Source organism: Lissotriton vulgaris, chromosome 3_1 (genome assembly GCF_964263255.1).
Source record: "Lissotriton vulgaris chromosome 3_1, aLisVul1.2, whole genome shotgun sequence".
Classification (NCBI taxonomy): Eukaryota; Metazoa; Chordata; class Amphibia; order Caudata; family Salamandridae; genus Lissotriton; species Lissotriton vulgaris.
Window position 1 is genome coordinate 227303396 of NC_141689.1, and position 17741 is coordinate 227321136.

Here is a 17741-nt window from a genome sequence, read left to right on the forward strand (position 1 = left end):
TTTATACATGTTGTCACAAGTGGGCAGTAGGCAAAGTGTATTTACAAACAAAATGTTATCTTTTTTTAGAGAATTTAACACATTGGTAAAATAATATCCTACTCTTGTCTCTACATGTTAGTATTATTTCTTGATAGACCAAAAAACACAAACATATCAATGTCAGATGATCACTTTACAAATAGTCAAATGTAGTGTTGTTCTCACATAGAGCTATTTAAAGAATATCATAGGTACACCTTAATTAACTCATTGATATATTAGTACCCTAGGTAAAATCTAACAGTGCTATTCAGCTTCATACAAAGGTACATACCATGAGCAGCATTATTATCTAATCGTAGATTATGTATAAACTCTCAATAATCCAATTACTCAAACAACATTTTTTATTCACAAGATATTTAATGCAAGTTTTGGTAAAGATTTCAACCGTTATATTCAGGAACCAACTGGTATTACATGGATATCGATTCTCTCGCCCGGTTCCTTAACCTTAATGAAATAAATATAATAAGGAACGTTTGTAAATTTATATAAGCGGTATACAAAATCAAAAAAATCTGACTAGGGAAAGAATTATAATACCTCAGTTTATTACAGTACAGGTCCCACGATGTACGTTGGAGCCACCGGTATTTAATACAATGTTCCTGGTTTGACACTGTGGAAATAATTGTATACACTTGTGGTAAAGCTATTAAAAAAGGAGATAATTCCATAGTCATTATACCCACAGGTCGCTTGAGTGGACTTACCACATAAAATTGAGGCAAAAAGGCACTATGGCTGCCGGCACAGTTTCAATTCAGTTTGTATAAACGGCCAATAGGGTACAAGGGATGTCCTCTTGTAAAGTTGCCAGAAAGATTTTATATAATCTACAAGGGGTAAAGTACACGAATTACAAGTTGTGATAGATAATAATGAAACACTTATTAACACTCTCTTCTTGTGGCTTGAAATTTAAAGATGGACTCATATCTTGTCACATGTGCTTAATTATTAGAAAGGCTACCCGTTCGATATAGGTATTGCCATTTCTTAGCCCTCTTTTTAATAAAAAATGGCCTCCTTTTATCTGGTTATGATATGACATAGAGTACGTTAGTGTCAGGATGCTTTGACCAGTCTTATCAATACCATCCTATATCAAAATCATATCGGTACAGTATGGATCCCTATATATGACTCAAACTTCATCAACCGTAATGATCAATGAGCTGTGTTGTAATAATATATTATAGCGCCAATTAATGATACAGAGCGTTCATGCGTATAATCAAGAGTTGCATATGGTTTGTAGCAAATACAATACGAAAAAGCCTGAGCGTATTACATTAATTGCTCTGACTTTTGTATGAGCGGGACTACTTATCGTACAACATTAGTAAGATGAAAAAAACGTATTATAAAATGTGCCTCACAGAATCTAGGCACGAATATCTGCCCCCTTGCTAATCAGTTGCAAAACGGCTAGGATGACGGTTATGTCCCGCCGACTATCGCCTTCTACGTCCCGCTTACCATTAAAAAAGGATCTGGTCTCCCTGCTCCTTACGTACACCGCCGTCTCTCGTCAGTTTCATCAGTATACGGAAGGCGGAAAATCAGACCATTTAAAAAGGGGATGGCAGCCTATCAGTTTTAAGGATAGTTAGCACGTGATCGCTATCGTCTCAGGGTACGGTTTTACCTTTTTTTAACAATATAGCTTTATTGCACTTCTATTACGTGGGCACATTTTTTATTAGAGGGGGTTTGTGTATATCGTGCATATAGTGCAAACGCTAAGTATAAGATCGAATTCACGATCTTTTTATCGCGTTTCTATGTACTAGGCAGTGTTCATACATATAGGATTATGTTACCGATCTTTATTTAGTGATAGTGATAAATTTGGGATCAGAAAAGAACCTGAAGCTTGCAAAATAGCTTCCCTATATTCGAATTACATTATTTAGGGCACTACTATATGGTATTATATATTCCCATTCAGTTCTCATCATCCGGGAAGTGAGTATAAAAAAATGATATAGTTTTCTGTTGGTTATTTTAATACAGGGGACATCTACCTCATCTATATTATACATAGTGTACAGAGTCTACCTAGTTTTAGATATAGTGTCAATCATGATGTCTTGAGAGCTGATATATTCCAATCAGGGAAAGGTTCTAAACTATCCGTTCCCAATCTTCTTTGCTATTAATAACACATCTTACTGTATTAAACTGAGACATATAAAACTGTTCTCGTTTCTTTCTCTTGCTAGTCATGTTACCACCTCTAGCATTTATTTCAACCACCTCTAAACCGCACCAGGAGAAATCATCGCAAGTGTGTCCTGCCTCTTTCCAGTGTTCGGTTAGGGAGGCACCTTTTTTCTGTGTTTTAATTGCCGAACGATGTTCGTTCATCCTTATACGTACTTCTTGTGATGTCTCGCCGATATAGGCAAGGTTACATGGACATTTTATTAAATAAATCAAATTTTTGGTACGGCAATTCATGAAACTCTTAATTTTTATGGACACATTGTTATGTGTAATACAATTGCCCTTCAGAATACTGTAGCAATTGACACATCCCTTACATGGGAAGGTCCCAGTGGGTAAGGGTGCATTATAGATGCTAGGTTGTGTGTTCATTTTTACTTCCCTGTAGGTATGTACAAGACTGTCTCTTATCGTGCGATTCCTTCTAAAGGAGAACATAGGTTTTGGGAGTTTCTCTTTTTTGTTATTGGTCACTAAATGCCAGTTTCTATTTATTATATTTTTTATTTTATTGCTGAATGACTTAAAATTGGTGACAAAAATGTTTGGTTGCTGTTATGTTAAACTCTTCTCTTTTCCTACAAAAAGGTTCTCCCTATTAAAGTACTTGGCCATTTTTTCTTTAACTCGCCAGCATGTTTATCATAATCTGTTATGGTGGTGCAGTTTCTTTTTTATCGTAAAAATTGGTCAAAAGTAATGTTATCTTTTTGGCAAGGTGGGTGGTTACTATGAAAGTGAAGCATTGTATTTCTGTCTGTTGGTTTGGTGTATAATTCTACATTCAAACTACCTTTGATATGTTTAATAACTATATCTAAAAATTTGCATTTCTCGTTATCTCTATGTGAGGTGAATTTGAGATTAATGTCTCCCATTTTCAGCCAATCAATACAATTTGTCAAGGTTTCTGACGTGTCAAAATAAAAAACACGTCGTCAATGTATCTTGACAATTGGGAAATGTTTTCAAAAAAAGGAGCAACTGAATTAAAAATATGTGTTTCTTTAAATTGGGCAATGTACAGACAGACCAGACTGGGAGCACAAGTGGCTCCCATGCTGGTCCCCTTAATCTGTTTGTAAAACTCTTTATTAAAAAGAAATAAATTGTTTTTAAGAGTGAGTTCTATATCATCAGAGCCGAGCCGAGCAGAGATTCTATCTTTGCAATGGTATTGTCTTGAGGAATATTCGTATAGAGCGCCTCAATGTCGAGGGTGACTATCCCTAGACCCATTAAGAGATGGGGCTTATGGATAGTGGTCCTGTCAGATAAGGGGTTCCCACATGTTTGCTTGATTGTTTGGGCGAGAGCCCTTACGAAGCACTTGGGGGGTGATGCTGTCATCCCATAGTGACAGCCCCCATCTGGTGCTAATGGGTAATGGTCCCATCAATGTACCTGGGTAATGGCCCACAATCCACAGGCAAACAGCCCTCAATGTGCTACGGCAGTCACACTTTAAACCCCGTCCTCATGGACTTTTTGTCACACTACCCCCTGGGCCTCACTTTCTCCAGGCTCTGTTCCTCCTCAACGGGCACACTGGTCTTGGCAGGCAGACTGGTGCAAGTGATCTTGGCATTCTGAGCAGTGTCCCCTTTCCCAGCTGGGAGACTAGCAGACCTCGATCACTAATTGCAGTAGCTCAATTTGTGGGCAATTTGTCACAACTTTGAACAACAAGTGGGTTTTCAGCTTCCACTTTGTGCAACCCAGACAGAAATGTGATTTAGTGCCTGGCCCTCTGAAATTTGTGTTGTGGGCGTTGGGCTCTTTGAAGTGCCCAGTCCTTGACTCTGTTCTCTGCCAGTGGCCTGTCTGCCCCAGCAAGCTGGCACCAGAGCTGAGATGTACCTATACCTTAGGTCATGGATTCGCAAAGGGTTACACCTGAATGTCAGCCTCCAGAGACATATGTTTCTCAAAGGATTAGTCTACCATCTTTTCTGCTTCAATCAATCAATCAAGGAATTGTAAGCAAATTACTCACCCAAGAGGGTCTCAAGGCGCTGAGGGGGGGGGGGGGGGGGGTGGTAAGCAGATCTGTGTAGCCGAAGAGCCAGGTCTTGAGGGTCTTTCTGAAGGTGTTCAGCTTCTGTCTGTTTTCTCTATGTGTACCCTATCGTTTCCCCATCTACCGTAAAGACTGTGCTCTCGCCTCCCTACAGAGCACCTTTCCTGATCCATAAGATGCCTTTGATGTGCACAGGGGATTCTGTGCTGCCGTGTATTTGTACCCCAAACCCAGGAATATCAGCAATCCACATATTCTGTCAGGGTCTGCTGTCCACACTTCCTTCTTAGAGTTTTCTAGTTCTAGTTTCTAGTTCTTGGGGTTCCAAAATGGAACTTCAAACAAGTGTCCACCTATGAATCAAGATACAGCTTGTCATTCTACTGTGCACTCAACTGGTATGCTGCCATGACCGCACTTTATTCCGCAACTCTGGGTGAGGGCCGTAGCCCAACTCTTTCTGATGGAAGTGCTTTGGGCGCGCCTCCTGGTCTATAGTAAACCACAGTCTACATGCATGATCTTCTTGTTTTTTGTTGTATCAGCAGGAAAAGTTTAAGATTCTGGATGAATTAGATTTAGTATTCTACTATTTTCACTCCAATCTATGTAACAGTAGTATGAGTGTTGGAAACCAGAAGGGTTAGATTTACAATTCACACTCCACTGTAACCGACAGTACAGAACATGTAGTACTTTTGAAGGACTATCTCAAAATCTTTTTCACAAACATAACATATAAATACCTAAAATCAAATACAAATTAAATTCAAAGTATAAATAAAAACTAAAATCTTTTTCCACAAACATAACATATAAATACCTAAAATCAAATACAAATTAAATTCAAAGTATAAATAAAAACTACCAATTACATACTAATAAAAAAGTAATAAATATAAAAATATTAAATACATGTAAATAAAATGTGCTTCCCAACCACAAAAAGGAAGCAACAAAAAAAAACATCAGAAATAAATTCAACACATTAAAAAACTACTTTAACAAAAAATAATCATAAATGTATTTTATAAACATTATTATTAAAACACTTAACACTAAGGGGTCAATTAGAATGTAGGGCGGATTGCCACCGCCCGCATGGCGGTGGCGATCTGCCCTACATTCACTTCCGCCCGCCACCCATTTCCCCCGCCATATTAGTATCGCGGGGGGGTGACCCCAGCGGACGGAAAGACCGTCCGCCGTTTTCAGCAGGTCGACCAGTCGACCGGGCAAAAAAGGGGCAATATATGGGGGCGTGTCTGCTAGACTCCGCTATCCATATTAGCATGGGCAGTGGTGCATGGCTTTCCATGGCGGAGAACCTGTCATGGAAAGCCATGCAGAGTCTGCTTTCAGGGGCCCGTTGCGGGCCCCCAGGGTATTGGGGGGTGGGGGTGCACATGGGGTGTACCTATGGTACCCCCTTCTTTGTCATGGACAAGGTGGCAGGCACTGCGACGTGCCTGTCACCTTGAGCATGACAATGCACACAGTGCATTCCCAGCATAGTGGTGGGCGGTGCTGTGAGCACCGCCCGCCACAATGCGAAATTCGTTTTATTAATTAAATTGTTTACTTACCTCCAATTATCTATATTCCGGTTTTTAGCACCCCCCACCCTAACCCTCCCCACCTTTCTTCCCCACCGCGACTCCTTCCACGGGCCGCGGCTGACTGTGGTTGGTGTAGAAACCAGATTGGAAGGCATTTTGCAGGTTTTTTTTTCTCCAGGTGTTCAGTGAGCTTTCAATTGATGGCCTTCTTCAGAACTTTGGTGGGGAAAGTGAGCAACGAGATGAGGCAGTAGTTCTCGAGTTTGCTTGGGTCGGCAGAGGGGTTCTTGAGGAGTGGTCTGACTTCTGCCTGTTTCCATGGGTCTGGAAAGGTGGCTGTGGTGAGCTGTTCCCATGTGGTGAGATGCTGGTTGGGGGGAGGCTTCCTTTGGCATGAGGAGGCTGAGGAGGTCAGTGGGTTGGTGCACGCCGTTCCTGTAGATGGTGGATATCTTGGCATGGAAGTGCAGAGCATTGCAGAGTTCCTTGCTATGGTTGGTGCTTACCTCGATGCGGTCTGCATCATTGGTGGTATTTGTTCAGGGCTGACTTGAAGGTAGCTCAGTCTGAGTGTCTCTGCTGGTGCGTCATCTTCTCTCCAGTTGTTTGCATCTGAATTTCATGGCACTGACTACTGGTGTGAACCAGATGGCTCGTTTGTTGTATCTGCGGATTTGGGTGGTTTGATGGGGGCGACTAGGTCGCCAGTGTTGGTGATACTGTTCGAGGTTAATTGTGGAATTGGCCCGGGTGGTGTTGAGGGCATACAATCTTTGGGTCTGTATCACTTTTCTCCAACTGCAGGAGGTTGTGTTTGGGGTTGGTGGTGGTGCGCGGTGATCCTGCAATGTTGAAGTGGACGATGGAGTGGTGGTTCAGATGAGTTCAGTGGCATGGCTGGATTTGATTCTATTGCTGGACCTGAAGAACGGATCCAGTGTGTGTCCTTCTTTGTGTATGGGGTTGTGACCAGCTGGATGAGGCTGATGTTGTCCTTTTTTCCCAGGAAGTTTGTGGAGTTGGTGTCTGTGGGGTCGTTCAGGTGGAATTCGTTCTCCACGATGAAGATGTAGTGCTTGGACTCAATGGCAAGTGGGGCGATAAAGTCTGTGATGGTGTTGCAGAGGCTGGTGCATGATTCTTGCAGCCTATAGGCTAAGAAGCCTTAAATGGTTGTTATTTCATTGGTGTGGATTTGGAAAATGAGATAATCCATGATCGGTGTGGTGTCGTCTTCGGTGATAGTGCAGCGGATTGTCTCTTTTGTGGATGATGGTGATGCCCCCTCCATGTTTGTTTGTGTGGTCCCAGTGTGTCATCTTGTAGCTGTTGGGTGTTGCAGTGGCGATGTAGGGTACGGGTGAGGGGTTTAGCCAGGTCTCTGTGATGTTGGCCGCGTTAGGGGCCGGGGTGGAGATGTGTCCCACACTTTGGTGGCATGTTTGCAGAGAGATCTGGCCTTGATCAGTAGGCATCGGGGTGGTCTCTTGGTCGGTTAAGTGGTGTGGGTCAGTGGCGTAGCAAGGTCAGGGGGTACCTGGTGTGGAAAATTTCTTGTCACACCCGGTTTGACAAAATGGCAAAAATATGTGTTTAAAACTCATATGTTTGCCATTTTGTCACCCTCCTCAGTGATGACACCTAGGGTGGCCAGCACCCCCCTTCCTACATCACTGGTGTGGGTTTCTGTAAGGGCAGGAGGTCCTAGGTTGCAAGTGAAGAGACAGCAGAGGCAGGTGAATGGTCCTACTGTAGAACAAGATGATGCAAGGCAGCAGTTGTTGTAGCGTCCGGCGTCCAGTGCTCAGAGATCTGTACTGGAGTACCTGTGGGTGCCCGGAGGGCCAGGGTTCTTATTACTGGGTGTGGTCCAGGCACAGACAGGAGTGGACTGACTTGTCTTTGGCATGCCTTCGGTGCGCTATGGCCTCCATTAAGTAAGTCCTGAGAGGCGTGCAGGGGAGGCAGGAAACAACAAGTGAGTGGTGAGGCTCTCTGAGCAATACAGCCACACAGCGCAAACAGGCGCAAAATGAAGCAGAATACGATCAAATGACAAAAATAAGTCTACATAAGTCTAAACTTTCTACTGTTGATAAGTAACTTACAGCTAGCAATGCAGGCACATAAGACAGCGAACATTTAAGTAAACAATATAACATAGAACAATATTATTTAAATATTATTTAAATAAATATTATTTAAAAAATATTATGTACCAAAAACATGATCTTCTTGACAACGATATACTGTGACATGATATGTTATGTTATGTTATTAAGTTTTGTAAAGCGTATAGCTTCCCCAGCAAAGGGGTGTCCCAGCGCTGGCCGCGGGAGGGCACAGACACAGAAAACAGTCTACTAAAATGGCCGTATATCCTGTCGCCAAAGCTACACTAAAGGGAAGAGAAAAGTCTTAATAGCTTTCCTAAAAGCAAGCAAGCAGTCTGTGCCACAAATTTGTTCGGGCAGGGAGTTCCATAGCCTAGGAGCGAGGTAGCGAAAAGAACATCCGCCCACACAGGAGAGCCTAGCTCTAGGCATAACCACCAGGTATTGCCCTGCTGAGCGTAGCCGGCATGAGGGGACATAGGAGGTGAGCAAATTGCTCAGAAGGGCAGGACTAGCAGATTTCAGTATCTTAAAAGATAGACACAATGTCCGCTTTTCCACGGGAAGCCAATGCAACCTATGGATAGTACTGGTGGCAGAGTAGAAGCGCGGGAGACCCACAAAGGCTCTGGCAGCAGCATTTTGGACACACTGCATCCTGAGTATTTCCGCCTTATTTGCTCCCAAAAGGAGGGAGCTAGCATAGTCCAGGCGAAATAGAATAGTCGCCTGAATGATTAATTGTCGTATTGGTGGGTCAAAACACTTCAGAACGGGCCGAAGGCCCAGCAAAAGGCCAAAGCAGGTGGCAGCAACTTGCCTGGTATGGGCTTGTAAAGTAAGGGATGAATCCATCAAGACCCCCAGGTTTTTAACCACTCCCTTGGGTATGGGTATTACACCCAAGGCAGTAGGCCACCAATGATCGTTCCACAGAATGACGTCTTTTCCAACCAACAGAATCTCAGTTTTGCTAGCATTTAATTGCAAAGCGAAACAAAAGGGGATGATGGACGGAGCGTTTGAGCAAATCAAACACTAACCCCCAGTCAACTGATCTGGGTTTAATCCATCAACATTCTTTAGCTCACTCAGCCACCCCAGTTCAGACATGGCCATATGCAAATCACTCTGATCCTGTGCCTCATGGGAACAGTGCAGCCCAAACTGCCAAGCCATGTCTTCTCTGGACCGGGAACAAGCATCCTGGGACCGGTTTCGGATTCATAATCCTCATCAGCCAGGCTATCTTGAATCCAGTGGCCAAGTGAGCAAGGGACTCACGTCTGAGCATACCCTGCCAACTTAGGGCGAACAAAGCAAAAGGGGATGATGGACGGAGCGTTTGAGCAAATCAAACACTCACCCCCAGTCAACTGATCTGGGTTTAGTCCATCACCATTCTTTAGCTCACTCAGACACCCCAGTTCAGACATGGCCATATGCAAATCAGTCTGATCATGTGCCTCATGGGAATAGTCCAGCCCGAACTGCCAAGCCATGTCTTCCCTGGATAAGAAACAAGCATCCTGGGACCGGTTTCGGAGCGAGGTAGCGAAAAGAACGTCCGCCTGCACGGGAGAGCCTAGCTCTAGGCATAACCACCAGGTGTTGCCCTGCTGAGGGTAGCCGGCGTGAGGGAACATAGGAGGTGAGCAAATTGCTCAGAAGGGCAGGACTAGTAGATTTCAGTATCTTAAAAGATAGACACAATGTCTTGAAATTAATCCGCTTTTCCACAGGAAGCCAATGCAACCTATGGATAGTACTGGTGGCAGAGCAGAAGCCCGGGAGACACACCAAGGCTCTGGCAGCAGCATTTTGGACACGCTGCATCCTGAGTATTTCCGCCTTATTTGCCCCCAAAAGGAGGGAGCTAGCATAGTCCAGGCGAGATAGAATAGTCGCCTGAACGATTATTTGTCATATTGGTGGGTCAAAAAACTTCAGAATGGGCCGAAGGCCCCGCAAAAGGCCAAAGCAGGTGGCAGCAACTTGCCTGGTATGGGCTTGAAAAGTAAGAGATGAATCCATCAAGACCCCCAGGTTTTTAACCACTCCCTTGGGTGTGGGTATTACACCCAAGGCAGTAGGCCACCAATGATCGTTCCACAGACTGTCTTTTCAAACCAACAGAATCTCGGGTTTGCTAGCATTTAATTGCAGGCAGTTGGTAGCCATCCATTCTGCTACCGCAGTCATTCCTTCTCTAAATCTAGAGGCAATTGGGGAGGATCTTTCAGCCAAGGAAATGACAAGCTGCGTGTCGTCAGCGTAGGAGACCATAGTAAGGTCCCATAGTTTGGCGACCGCAGCTAGAGGCTGAAAATAGAGATTAAAAAGCGATGGGCTTAATGCTGATCCCTGGGGAACCACCTGATCGATGGGATGGATCTGGGAGAGAAATGGGGGAGCAGACACTCGGAATGATCTCTCGGTTAAGAAAGAGCGAAACCATTCTAAAGCCGACCCCATTACCCCCACCTCATCTAGCCTCCGAAGTAGGATACCATGGGAGACCGTGTCAAAGGTGGCACTGAGATCTAGCAAAACCAGAGCCGCACTTTGACCAGTATCCATGATAGACCGCAGATGCTCAGTCGTGGCCAGAAGGGCCGTTTCCGTACTCTGACCCGGACGTAACCCATTCTGTGAAGGATCTAGGATGTTATTAGAATTCACGAACTGAGTTAGCACGTTGTTAACATATGCTTCTGCGACTTTGGCCACCCAGGGGAGAAGGGATATGGGTCTGAAATTGTCTGCACTATCAATATCTTTGAGACAATATTTATATTTCACAATATTAACAACTCAATATTTTGGCCAAAAAATAGGATTAGTATATTGTCCTTACTGGCGGCAGGCTTTATATGTTAAGAGTGCATGGTTGGGAGAAACACATAGGACCTGATTAAGAGTTTGGCGAACAGGTTACTCCATGACAGATATCCTGTCCACCTTATTGCAAGTTCATTATAACCTATAGCACTTGTAAAAAGGCCGACGGAACATCCGTCACTTTTGTTATGGCATAACCCATCTACCAAACTCTACATCAGGCTCAAAATCAGAATACAAAACTTAGCACAGTGGCTGGGGTTGTGTCTGCTATTAATACTTTGTTACCTCCCAATGGCACCCTTCTTAGTAACCTTAGAAAAATGACAGATTGTGAAAAAAGTAATAAGGTTCTAAACCCATACCTTTTGATTTAGCATGCAGTAGCTTTATTCCCATTAAAAACTGGCCGTATTACATCATTAGGGTTGCAACTTATGAACTACAAGTAACAAAAGGATCTCTGTGTCAAAATCAGTAACCAACTGATCTATCTACATAAAATACAAATCTGTAATTTTGCACAATGTGCTTTGCAGCATGCACATTAACCCTCTGTGCTACTTTGAGTCAAAACTGTGCAAGACAAAACACAAATGTCTCCATCAAATGCATTAACTACCAGAGTTATCTTACCGTAATTATTATCCCCTGAAAGTTGCAGGGCAGAGATATATCTCTGCTGCAGGAGCCTTAACCAATTAAGATGTTTTAAAAGGCAGACTCTATTGAACCAATTAAGTAAGTCAGAACAGATTTACTGTCACATTTGTCCTTGTTGTCAATTTCTTTGTAGCAGAGTTTTTAGTAGCTACATGTATATGATGAATGTAAGACTCCGCTTATCATGAATCTGCCCCTTGTTGGTCTATACATTTTCCACTGCCACACCTTGACCATCAAGTTATATGTTCTGGAGTTAAGTTTGCTTCAATTCCATCACTTTCACTTCATCAATTTAATGGGTGGCTTAGCACTGATATCATCTTTGCAGTGTGTTGCAAGACAAAAAGGGGAAATAAGCTGGCTTCTTTTGATTTTCTAATGGTAAACATGTGTGACTAGTACAATGTGCCGGTTCCACATGCAGAATATTGCAATTATGTAATCTATGCAACATGTGATGTGAGCTGCATGCCTCCGCATAACATGTTCAATATGCACATTTTTCTTTTAGAAAAATATGTTGCACATGAATTTACTGGTGACTTCTGTATGCATTGTAAGACATCTTGCACTTATGCTTTGATTAAACTGATATAAAAGCAAAGCTAATTCTGCATGATTTCACCATGCCCACGTGTACATTTTGCTTTTCATAGCAAAATGTACACATGGGCATGGTGAAATCATGCAGAATGCTATGCATGTTTGAAAACAGCACAAATTCAATAGTAGAAATGTTCCCATTATTAGAAGTGCAAAAGTTGTTTTCTAAGGCACCAACTAACCCAAACCCCTCTTACAAATAAAGAAAGGAAAATCATTTATTACAGTTGACTTTCCTGAAGTTCTAAGCAATAGAAGTAAGCAGATAGCAGTATAAGTACCATAACAGCACCTGGAAACACCAAATCCTCCTTCAGTCTCAACTATACAGTCCTTAACTTTACCATCATGTGGGGTAGATTAGCTTTGTCAATGCTTGTTTATTCTCAGCTTGTAATGCAACTTCCTAGAACATCTGTGCATGTAATGATGCTTGCAGTGCTGCTGCAAGTACCATGTGTTGACTTTATGCGTGGGAACCTTGCAGTGCTGCACCTCTTCTTGGTATGTGAGGGATGCAGCAGTGCTGCTGTGAAGCATGAGCAGCATGTTCATATGTGTAAGTGTTCAAGTAATCAGTAGTATTCACTGCAGAAGCTAGTATGGTACCTGTTCCTACTCTGTGTGTGTGTGTCTATGTGTACATCTGTGCATATATAACTTCTCGTGTTTGTGTGTTTGTTTGGAGGGAAATTTCACTACTGTAGTTCAGAGGATCTTTATTCGGTGATTAAAAAACACCATAAAAGCACATACATATACAATTTAAACTACAATTAAATGTTCATCTGGTCCCCGACTGATATTTACACAAATAATTAAAAAACTTTACAAAATCCACAGTCAGGCCTACCCTCTTGTTCGCCTTAATCTTAAAGAAACTTTAATAAAATTCATTATACAGCACAATGTACGGGAATCATTCGCCCTTTGTAAGAAGAGTAAAGTGGCTTTAGCATGTGTCAACTTGGCCTGTTTTAAAATGTCTACCAAAAATCTACGCCTAGGTGTTGTATAAAAAGAACACAAAAGTACAAAATGAAGGGTGTCCTGCGGAAACCTATTGTCGCAGCAGCAGGCACCCTTCTGCTCAACTAATAATATAAAACCTGGTGGATCAGCCAGTAAATTAGGTAAAAGATTAAGCGTAAAACAGGACATTAAAAACCTATCCTGGGCATTATACATGAGGTAAAGGTACGGTTCCATACGCTCGGTACTCTTAACAAGGCCATGGGCACTTACTGAGTATTTGGTCCCTTCAACTGCTGCTCTACATGTGGTTCTCCAATCCAAGAACGATCTCTTTATTTTAAGTTTGTCCTGTAGTGAGATTGCTGTGGGGTTTATGAAAAGATTCTTCCGATCTAAGTCTTCCAAGGTAATCTTCACGTATTTCAACCAAGGTATTTCCAGGCCTTTGTCCCTATAAAAGCAGTCTCTTAAAATTTGTCTGCTCAAGACTGCCTCAGGATTTGCCTAGATTTTTATCTATGCCATGATCGGTCTGAGCTTAACCAGGTACTCAATGTATGGCCTCCCTAATTCCCTGTGAGCAATTACAGCTGGGGTACTCTGAGGTATTTTCAGGATCGATCGCAAATATTTGTTTTCCTCCCACTGCAATTGATCAACATTTGCAAAATCCCACACTTCAGAACCATACGTTGCTTTGGAGCAGCATATAGAACTGTACAAGTTCATAACTTGTTCAGGGGACCAGCCACCCAGCCTACGCCCATAGCCTGCTATAGCACCATTTGAAGATACTCATTTGCTACATCGTTCCTCCACCAGGAAATCAAACTTTAATAACCCATCAAATAACAAGCCAAGATAGGAAAAAGACTGCACCTTTTCTAATATGTGGTTCCCTATTCTATAAGAAAACCTTTTGCATGGTTTTGTGCCAGCCAACATTACATAGGACTTACTTAAGTTCACAGAGAGATCTAATGTTTCTATAAATTTGACGAATCCGTCAATTAGGCTCTGTGAACTCTTCGGGGTACGGGCCAGTAGGACCACGTCATCGGTGTACAAGAGCACCGGAATATGGCGCGTTCCTACTTTCGGGCAATCTGTCTTCAGAGCAATCAGAGCCTCCTCTAAGTTGTTAATGTAGAGCGAGAACAAAAAGGGGGCAAGAATACAACCCTGCCTCACCCGCTAGTGCACGGAAAGGGTTTTGTATTCTCCCCCTCCGTGTTATAGCGGACCGTGGCGGTGGTATCCCGATGTAATTCTCTAAGAATGTTGATCAGGCCCGGGTCGATTCCCAAATTACTCATCAAGGACCAGAGCTTTTCCCTATTAACATGGTCAAAAGCAGCTGCCAGGTCCATAAACCCAAGATAGATCGCTTCATTGCTGGTTTTGGTGTATTTTGCCACCAGCAAATAAAGGTTCAGGCATTGATCACTTGTGGAACTCCCTGTCCTGAAGCCATTCTGAATGTCCGAGATGATGTTATGTTCTTCGGTCCACTCAGTAAGACGATTAAGAATTGCCCGACCCAGAACTTTGGCGGAAACATCTATCAATGAGATAGGCCCATAGCACTGGGGGTTGTCCCTATTACCATTTTTAAAAATAGGGACACTTGTTGCCGTGGACCAAGAGTGGGGTAATCCCCACCTAATAGCCGCATTTAACACTCTAGTGAGGAGAGGGGCCCATAGATCTACATTACTCAAATACAGGTCGGGTGGTGTGCCGTCAGTGCCGGGGGCTTCATTTCATGTCAAGCCCTGAATTCCCACAATAATTTCCTCTAAGGAGAAATCTACTACTTGGCCCTGCTGGCCGACCCATCCCCACTCCAGGGCAGTGTCCTGTCTGTAATTATACAAGCCCTTAAAGTGTGTGAGCCATTTTTTCCGGGAGGATATTTGCACCAATCTTGGGGGCATTACTGTCCTGGAAACACGGTTTGTTAATTATTCTCCAGAATTCTGTCATGTCCCTTCTATCTGCGGCCTCCCTTAAATCTGCCCATGCATCTACTTGGAGTGATAATTTCCTCTTCTTTACTGCACTCTTATATGCCTGTCTGCACTGCACTACTCTTTGTTTGTCCCTAGGATGGTTTTTGAAACAAATTTTTAACTTCTTCAGGGCATGCGAACATTCCCTGTCAAATCATCACGGATGGGAAATATTCCTCATAGGGACACTTGACTTCATAAGCCCCTCTACCAAACTAGTCACTAGCCCAAATGCCCTAACCAACAATGGCCCCTCAACCGCGAGATCTAGACACTCACCAATAGGTACTTTTCCAGTGACCATTAGTGATTTATAGAATGCTTCACCATCAATTTTTGACCACTTGAGCCGTCTTCCCTGGTCCCTTACCCTCACAGAGGTCCAGCCACGGGACCTATCTTAGGTCGACCCAAGGGCATGAGCTCTAAAACCAGAGGGTTGTGTTCACTAAATGGGCTTCAATCAATCCCCACCGATCTAATCCAGTTTTTTAATAACCTGGACGCTAAGATATAGTCAATAAATGACGAACACCCTCTCTCTTTAAAAGTTGGGACGAGGGTTCCGCATTGCTCCAGTCTGACCATATCAATGGTATGTTCCAGGACATGGGTTTTTAGAACTTTACTAAAGGCCATTCCCTCAGTTGTATGTTCAAAATAAGGGCCTTTCTCAACTGGACAGCGGGACCATTCTGCATTCAGGGGGAACAACATAGGACATAAGTGGCAGTTAAGATCACCCATGACTAGAACAGTTGGTTCCAAGGCCCCTTTCCTTTCGGCTATCTCCTGGTTAAGTCTATGGTCTAATTCCTGGAATGTGGGAATATTTTCTCTCAGGGCTCCTGCATGATATAAATTGAACAGATCAGCCTTAGCCCGCTACCCCTAAACCCCAATGCCTGGAGATTATGAGATATACAGGATGGACTGGTCCATGTTCCTTGCAGATTTAAATCTACATATACAGATAGTCCTCCCATTGCTCTTCCTGATCTCGATATCTGGGCGGGCACAAAAAACATTTTTACCCTGTCATATGGAAGAGACTACTATCAACCACCCAGGTCTCTTGTAGACTGATTATCTGGAACTTGCTAATGTATTGCCGCCATTCAATATTATCAAATTTACGCGCTAAGCTGGCTATGTTCCACAAGATTATTTTTAGCCCACCTTCTAGTGACTGTTCACAGGCTGGTCCCTGGGCACCTAGGCTTTCAGTAACAGACCCGTCGTCAACCCTTAAAGACATTACTTGAGCCCCTCGACACTGTAGTGAGAGCAGGGATAAATCATCCCTTAACTCCTCACAGCTGGTGCCTCCCGATGCAGGCCCAATCTTATATTCTAGCGTACTGACCGATTTCACCCCATTAGATCCTATTAGTGTATGAACCTCTTCTATATAGAAAGGATTTATGAGAGCAACCTTTTGGGGCGCCTGCAGCCCCACACCTCGCGGTCCCTGCGGGTTCATGTTCCAACTTTCTCTTATTGCTGGCTTTTCAGCTATGAGGGGGAACCTTATCAGTCAATCATTTTCCTCTAGGGACGTCAAGGGACGAAATCTGTTGGTCCATTTAGATAATTCCCAATCTCTTGCCACAGGGCCACACAAAGTGTGGCTTCGAACCTTATTTATATTTAGTCCTTCCCTAGATCCATTCCATTTAAGAAGTCTTTATTCGATTGTTGCATCATAAAAGACATACATACAGAGTATACATCATAAAAGAGAATATATAATTTGGATAAGAACATCTAAAACCATATTAAATAAATTAAACAGACTTTCTTTTAAATGGGTACAAAAATTTAGGAAAACACAATGAGTACCAGGGACACCAGAAAAATGAGATAAGCTAATCACATATGGATAAGCATAAGTCATAAAAAGGGACTAGTTATTTGCTTTTGGTGAACCTGATTCTGAGCGTCCATGCCCATCCTAGGTATTTTGCCACACCTACTACAATTAATGGGGACAGATTAGTTCTTAGAATTCTACAGGCCTCAATAGCTGAGCGAGTACCCAGGCTTCTGCAGACCGGGCTAAGCCATTTGGACCTAGGGGCGGCATACAGAGGGCATACAAACAAAAAATTATTTAAACTTTCACCCTGACCGTGACAGTTTGGCCAGAGCCCCATTTTTTGGTGAACTCCCTTAATGGAAGCGAACCACATCTAAACTGGTGGAACAATTTGCGATCCACTGGTTTAGTAATCAAGTCCCAATATTTTTCAAGCTTGGGGGCATCTTTAAAGTCGATAAATAAACTAGTGAGGTTGCTTGAGGGCAGTCTCAGGTGTCTATTAAAAGTCACCCAATCCCAATAAAGCACTTTTAAGGTTTTCTTCGAGGGAAAGGTAGCAGATTCGGGAGCTAACCACAGATCTCTAAACCCCAAAGCATACAGGGATGATCTTAAATCCCTAAACCAGCCAATCTTCGAAGAGCCAGGAAGGTCTCTGACATCTAAACATGCCCTAGCATAAAGGTTGAGTTCCGGCGTCGTCCATAGGCGTCTCCAAAATGCCAATGGGCAAAATCTCGCCTGGTCCTCCACCGGTTGACACCCAAGATCATACATAAGCGGGATCCGCGGGGTAGACTGCGGCAAACCCGTAGCCACCCTGAGGAATTTATTTTGGGCTGTTCTCAAAGG